The sequence below is a fragment of the Ceratotherium simum genome, chromosome 14 (genome assembly GCF_057802395.1).
Source record: "Ceratotherium simum simum isolate JZ-2026a chromosome 14, ASM5780239v1, whole genome shotgun sequence".
Lineage (NCBI taxonomy): Eukaryota > Metazoa > Chordata > Mammalia > Perissodactyla > Rhinocerotidae > Ceratotherium > Ceratotherium simum.
This window is the reverse complement of record NC_141913.1, coordinates 62,049,495-62,057,588: the sequence shown is the minus strand read 5'-3', so window position 1 is coordinate 62,057,588 and position 8,094 is coordinate 62,049,495.

The following is an 8,094-nucleotide window of genomic DNA, read 5'->3' as shown; positions in this document are numbered from 1 at the left end:
TTAATCTTGCTGCCTCCCGCAGTGGCTGTCAGTGAGAGCGCTCCCTGCCCCAAGAATAAACTCCAGGAAATCAGTGACTGGCACTACCACCTGGAGTTTTGTAAAATCGCTAATCGCCACCCCCAAGCTGCCCACCTCTAGGGAGGAAATGAGCAGGAAAGAAAAATGAATAGCGTGTCTGAGTTTTCTTTATAAACGTGTATAAAATTAAAAGGGAAGGTTTCATGTTTACATCACCCAACTTTAGATCAGTTTTGTTTACATTACTCATCTGAGTGACGTGAACAGAAGTACTGACATGAAATATTTGCAAAGTGAAAAGAACATGTTTAATATATTATCACTGTTGTAAAATGTGGATACGCCAACAAGAAATTGAGCTAAGTATAGTAGTATTAGTAAATCTTATCCTTTATAGACTTGCTAGCTCCCAACTAGATAGCCGAAACGGATTCATTTATTTGCAATGTGTCTATGACTTGTCTATATTCACTTTCAAAAACAGCGGTATGTTTCCAGCATTCTCCAGATGATGACTGAGGGTCCATTTTGCACCAGACACAGTGCTTGAGGGGACGCATAATGCAAAGATGAATAGGGTACAGCATTCCCTGTGTGTGGGAGACAGGAATTTATGTATAGAACAGAGCAAGTGCTGTAATAGCAGTATGCACAAGGATGAGGCAGAGCCCTCCTTGCTCTGGGGAGTTTGGGAAGTAAATCGTATCTCATTTCTCTTTCATTCTATCTCCCTGGTTCTATTCTGCCTCATTTCCAGAAAGATTTTGATGCAGTTCATGGAACACCTACTATGTAGCAAGTACTTTACCTAGACTCATTGTTTCATTTAATACTCACAATACCCTTGTAAGAAACTCGCAACTCCCTTGCAACGGAGTTGTTACATCCACACACGTTTCCAAGAGGCTGATTACATCCACACACGTTTCCAAGAGGATGAAATGGAGTTTAAGAAACTTGCTTATCTGAATGTCTTGCTAAATCAAGAATGCTCTTACCTTCTCTGAGAGGCTGCCTCAAAACCACATTAAATTGTCCTGCCCATCACTATTGCTTTTCTTCCCAAGGGGCTCTCTGACCAACACCTTCATGATAGCCTGTCTTGGGCAGCTCTGTTGCATTGAAAGTTATTTGTAATAAGATTTGGGAGAGAGTTTTTTTTTTTTATTGATATGAACTATTTTCAACATGGAACATATATGATGAAATTATATCAAGTAACCATGTACCCACTACCCAGCTTAGAATAATAAAAAAATTATCAAAGAAGTAAAACCACTTTTATCTACTTCCCCAATCACAACCTCCACCCCCACCACCATCTCCAGATAATCTAAAGATGTTGTCTATTAGTGATTTTTCATACATTTATGGCATACGCATATGTTCTTAAATAATAAACTGTGGGGGTTTTGCTTTATTTTAATATTAAATTGTTGGTCTTATAATACTTTTTTTTCCTTAGAGTATAATTTGTCTGGTATTACTATAGATATACCAATATTCTTTGCTTTTTATTGGCCTGCTGTGTCACTTGCAATCTTCCTATGCCCTGTGATTTAAGGGTATCTCTTGGAAACAGCACATACCTGAACTACAGGCATACCTCATTTTATTGCACTTCACTTTATTGTGCTTTGCACATATTGCATTTTTTACAAGACCCTCCACCAGGGAAAAGATTACAACTTCCTGAAGGCTCAGATGATGGTTAGCATTTTTTAGCAATAAAGTATTTTTTTTAATTTTTTGTTTATTTATTTATTTTTCCCCCAAAGCCCCAGTAGATAGTTGTATGTCATAGGTGCACATCCTTCTAGTTGCTATATGTGGGACGCGGCCTCAGCATGGCCGGAGAAGCGGCGCATCGGTGCGCGCCCAGGATCCGAACCCGGACCACCAGCAGCGAAGTGCACGCACCTAACCGCTAAGCCATGGGGCTGGCCCCAATAAAGTATTTTTTTTTTTTTTGTGAGGAAGATCAGCCCTGAGCTAACATCCATGCTAATCCTCCTCTTTTTGCTGAGGAAGACTGGCTCTTAGCTAACATCTATTGCCAATCCTCCTCCTTTTTTTCCCCAAAGCCCCAGCAGATAGCTGTATGTCATAGCTGCACATCCTTCTTGTTGCTGTACGTGGGACACGGCCTCAGCATGGCCGGAGAAGCGGCGCGTAGGTGCGCGCCCGGGATCCGAACCTGGGCCGCCAGCATCGGAGCGCGCATCGGAGCGCGCGCTCCCAACCGCTAAGCCACGGGGCCGGCCCAATAAAGTATTTTTTAATTAAGGTATGTACATTGTTTTCTTAGACATAATGCTATTGCACACTTAATAGACTACAGTATAGTGCAAACATAACTTTAATATGCACCAGGAAACCAAAAACTTGTGTGAATCACTTTATTGCGGTGATCTGGAACCAAACCTGCAATATTTCTGAGGTATACCTGTTTTTTAAAATCCAATTTCACGATCTCTAATTGTTTAACTGGTAAATTTAGTCTGTTTACATTTATTGTTGTTACTGATCTATGTGGGCTTAATTGTAACATTTCATTTTATACTTTCTATTTGTTTTCTATTTCCTTGTTTCTTTTTTGTCCTCTTGTTTTGACATCCTTTGGATTGCTTTTTGTGTGTGTGTGTGTGAGGAAGATCAACCCTGAGCTAACCTCTGATGCCAATCCTCCTCTTTTTGCTGAGGAAGACTGGCCCTGAGCTAACATCCATGTCCATCTTCCTCTACTTTATATGGGACGCCACCACAGCATGGCTTGACAAGCAGTGCGTCGGTGCACGCCCAGGATCCGAACATGCAAACCCCGGGCCGTCACAGCGGAGCGCACGCACCTAACTGCTTACGCCACTGGGCCGGCCCCTGGATTGCTTTTTAAGGTGGTTTTTTCCCACCTTAAAATGAGAGAAAGAAATGTGGTCCATTTTTATTTTTTGCTGGTTACTCTTGAGTGTCTGCTATGTGCCAGGAACTATGTAGGTTCTGGAGATAAAGCAATGAACAAAACAATGTCTCCTCTTTCATAGATCTTATGTTTTATTATGGAGACAATGCTAAAATAGAGATAAAACTATAATATGCCATATGGTAAATACTGTGAAGGAGAAGACAGCAGGATAAGAGATAAAGAGTAGTTGGGGAGTGCAACTATATAGAAAGTAATCAGAAAATAAGTCTGTGAGAAGTTAATATTTTGACTAGAACCTGAAGGAAGGGAGGCAGAAAGCCTTTTATCTTAGTCCATTTGGGCTGCTATAACAAAACACTAAAGACTCGTGGCTTATAAACAACAGAAATTTATTTCTCACAGTTCTGGTGGCTGGAAGTTCAAGATCAAGGCGCCAGCAGATTCAGCATCTGGCAAGGGCCTGCTTTCTGGTTATGGATGGTACCTTCCCACTGTTTCCTCACATAGCGGAAGGGATGAGGGTGCTCTCTGGGGTCTCTTTTATAAGGGCACTAATCCCATTCATGAGGGCTCCATCCTCAAGACCTAATCACCTCCCAAGGGCCCCATCTCCTAATATCATCACCTTGGGGATTAGGCTTCAACATGTGAATTTTGAGGGGACACAAACATTCAGACAGCACCACCTTTTGAATATTGAGTGTAGACCATCCCAGTGAGAGAGAATAGCCTCCAGGCAGGGACCTGCATTTTATAATGATTACTGTGCTGTCTAGAACAGACCATAAGAAGAACAAAGGAAAAAGAAGAAGACCAGCAAGGAAGTTTGAAGTAATCTAGACAACAGAGAATACCAGGTGGGCGGGAAGAGTTCACATTTAGGAGATTTGCAAGGTTGAGCCAGTGAGGTTTGTTGGTGGGTAGATCTAAGGTGGAGGAGAAAAAGTGAGTGAAGGATGACTCCCAGGGTTGTAACCTGGCAGCCTGGATGGGGGGGTCACCTTTTACTGACAGGCAAAGAGTGGGAGGAGTGGGTCTGGAGGTGGAGGGAGATCATGTTAAATTTAGATGTTTATTAGGCATGGGATTGTTTAGTCTTGAGTTAATGAAGAGATCAGAGCTGGAACGTGGGTTTAGAAGTTACTGAAACATTAATAATTAATAGAATTTAAAAGCAATTGCTATTCTTACCAAACAATACGAAGTCCTAGGTTATCTTTTTAACCCTGGTCACCCCTTCTCATTCTACCTGGTTTTGTTGTCCAGGATTTTAGTTATTTTCATTCTCTCTAATTAGGCATCCTTATCACCATTGCATTTTACCGCTGTGTTCATGTCACTAATCCACGTGCTTACCGATTGCTTTGTTCACCCTCCTTTGTGCATCTTACTCCTTTTTTGGGAGATCATTTTCCTTCTCCTTAAAGAATATATGGAAAATTTTCCTTTAGTGAGAGGCAATGATAAAAATTGCCCATTTGTTTCCTAAAACTGTGTTTAGTTGGCCTTAGTAGTGTGTTTAGTTGGACTGGTAGTTAGCTAGATGGACAGTTCTTTTCTCTCAGCGCATTGAAGATATTACTCCACCTCTGTCTGGCTTTTATTTTTGCTCTTGAGAAGTCAGCCGCCATGCTATTTGTCACTCCTTTGTAGATAATTTGACTTTTACCTCAATACTTAATATCTCTTCTTTATCACTGGTATTTTATAATTTCACTTCACTATTTGTGATAGTTTTCATTTTCTGTCCTTCTTTGGATTTGTTGAGCTTCTGAGGCTGACGATTAATATTTTTCATCAATTTTGGAAAATTCTCAGCCATTATTTCTTTAAATATTGACTCTCCCAATTCTGGGCATTCTCTTCTCCTGGAATTCTGAGGTATATCTGTTAGGCCTTTTCCGTCTCTTCCTCTATATCTCTTAATCGCTTCTTCATAATTTTTACCTCTTAATCTGTGCCAATTTATTAGTGTTTCTTCAGCTATGCACTCTCCATTTCACTATTCTCTCTTGAGTTCTAATAATTTTTTTTTCAAATTCACAAGGACTGTTCTTTTTTTATTTTCTTTCTCCATGCTGATGTTTCTAATTACCTCTCTTATTTATTCAAATATTTCAAATGTGCTTATTTTCTATTCTGACAGCTCTACCATCTGAACTCCTTGCAGCCTGATTATATGGTTGACTGTCTCCACTGAGCTCTCTTCTTCTTTCCAGTTGTTGTTGCTGTTGTTTACTTTCGTCCTTTAGATTTCTATTTGGCCAGAATGTCTCTGGGGGAATTTTACGAGTCGAGTCCTGAGTTGAGTCCATTCTTACAGTAGTATTTTCATTTGTTTCTGCCATTTGCCCCCAGGGCTCCATCAACTCAGGAACTTTTAAAGTCAATTCTCACCTTGATATGTCTCAGAACACACAAATGCAAATTCAGCTCTATGTGAGGGAGGCGATATGGGCACAAATTCTCAGAGAAGCCTTTTCCTTCTGCCTGGTTCTGAGGCTGGAACAGTGTTTTCTAGATGTTTTCTTTTGGCAGATCATTTTATTGCTTCCAGTTGTTTGCTGTGCCCCCTGTGGGTGATGGCACCTCCCACCTTTACTGTCTGACTGTTATGCTTCTCTCAGCACAGAAATGAGTCCCACCCATTTCCCTCAGGCCTTGGTCAATGAAATATGAGTGCACTTGCCATGAGGTCATGCACAGCTAAGGGTTTCAGAGACACCACGGGATTCCATTACTTCAGCACAAGGACTGCACGGCCCAGACGGTCGTCTTCTTCAGGTTGTGCTCTGGATGAACTCACATGGAGCAGAATTTCAGCTGACCCCAGCCAAACGTAACATGAGAAAGAAATAAACCTTTGTGCCTGTAAGCTACTTGTTACAGCAGCTTAACCTAGCAAAAGCTGACTGATGCATTCCTTTGGCAGGAGAGTATATAGTGGACTCACTGATGGTGTAGCCCTTCAAGGATCCTGGCATTTTACAAGGGTCTCAGTTCCGTTTCTTCATCTTGTTTGAATCCAAGACCTTGTCTCTCCTACTGGAAGTTAAATAATAAGTAGCAGATATTATGAGTAGTCACCAAATATTCAGTTCTCCTTTCAGGCTCATGTAAGACTGCACTTCTCAGCCCCACCACTCTGAGGCAAGACTATGTGATTAGTTATGTCCAATTAAATAGGAAAGGAAGAGACGTGTCACTTCCAGGCCCCTACAGTGAGAAGTCCACTCATCATGGGACAGTGTTTTCTAGAAGTTCTAGGTTCTCCCTCTCTGAGGTGATGAAGCCATGGGGGCAAATGGCAGAAGCAAATGAAAATACTAATGTAAGAGTGTACTCAACTCAGGCCTCGTAAAATTCCCACAGATACATTCTGGTCAAATCACCATTCTGGGTGATTGTGGAGTATTCCTGCTGCTTGATGTGCAGCCACTGATGGAAGCAGGCTGCATCCCCAGTCACTGATGGGAAAAGCCACCCAGAGCAGCAACGCCATTTATGGAACTGAAAAATCAACCTTCCATGTGTCAAGCCCCTATGATTTTTGAAATTGCTTTTTTTTAATTGAGGTATAATTGACATATAACATTATATTAATTTTAGGTGTACAACATAATGATTAAATATTTGTAATGGAATTGCTTTTTTATTGCAGCAAAGTGTAGCCTTATCCTTAGCAGTTCCCCAAAGATTTTGGTTATGAATTTGAAAAGTCCTCCTGGCTGCCATGGCTTCAGTATCTGTTTGCCTTTACGATATTTTGCTTCTTTTTTATTTTTCAATCCTAGAAATGTCCCTGTTTCCTTGAAAGCTGATTTATGGACTCAAGTTGCTTTTTTTTTTTTTTAAACATAAGAAAGCTTTTCAGGATAGGGTCCATAACATTTGATAGAAAATTATGTCTGAAAAGTGATTTTTAAGAGCAGACTTTCATGCTATATAATAAATGTATTGGGGGAGAGAACATTAGAAAAATGCCCCTAAAGAAAGAGTGTGAAAAGCTTCATGGGAACACGAAGAAAAAAAAAAAAGATCCCATATCCAGATACTTATTGTTATATATTCCCTTATTACAGGGCACCTTAGAATTCAGTGTTTATTTCCATGGGTTTTCACTGTGTTTGTCCCATGTAATCAAGGGCCACTCTGAAAAGTATAGGAGGCTTGGATTTATGAGAAATTGACAGAATTATTATCCTGGGTTTTTAAAGCAGGACAGGAAGGTAGGCGTGCAAATTTGGTTCTCTGTTCTGCATAGTGCCTAAAATAGAGCTCCACCACGCCAGCCCCTGCTCTCAGACCTCCTTGGTTCCCTACCCTAACTCTGCCTCGTGGCACAGGGCCCTCCACGTGGAGCCCCCTTGCTCTCAGCACTCCCTGTCCACCCATCAGCACTCTGCTCCAGCCCCGGTAACTGACTTGCCCCAGCACCCCGAGTTCTGTCAGAATTGTTTGCCTTTGTACAGGGCATTCCACCCGTCTGAATGGCATTTCTCCTCTTGTCGCACTGTGCAACGTTTACTCATTGTTCACGCCCAGCTCCCACGCTCCCTCCTTTCTGGAGTCTCTCTGGCTTTCCCCCTTAGGGCGAGTCGCTCCTTCCTCCATAACTGCATAAACTCTGTTCTCTCTTCTCAAGGCACTCATCACCATGCCTCAGAATTTTGTGTGTCAAGGGCATGCACTTCCCGGTCTTAAAACTCCAGAGTCTCTTCTGGATAAATATTCAGGGCAGTTCCAGATTATTCCCTCTCTCTTCTCCGTGGAGTTACTTTCAGCTTCTGGAGTGGTTCCTATTTCAGCTCTGCATCTGGTGAGGGAAGGACTTCCCCTCCCTCTGCTGAGAGGCGGCTGCTGCCCCCCTGCAGTCACTGCTGAAGCCCCCGTGGGCCTCCTCAGGGTGGCTGGCTGTTCACTTCCATCATCTCCGTGGGCAGGGGTGCAAGCGGCCTGGGAAACCTCCTGCTCTCCTCTCACCTCCTGCAGCCGGGAGGCCGTGCACTGCTCTCCCTGCACTGCAGCTGCCTCTCCGGGCTGCAAGAGGCAGCAAGACTCTCCTCTCGGGTTTTGAGATGACAGTGGCTGGACGCCAGTCCCCTCTGCTCCTGAGCCCCAGATCCAGCCACCTGGGGCTCTCAGTTGGA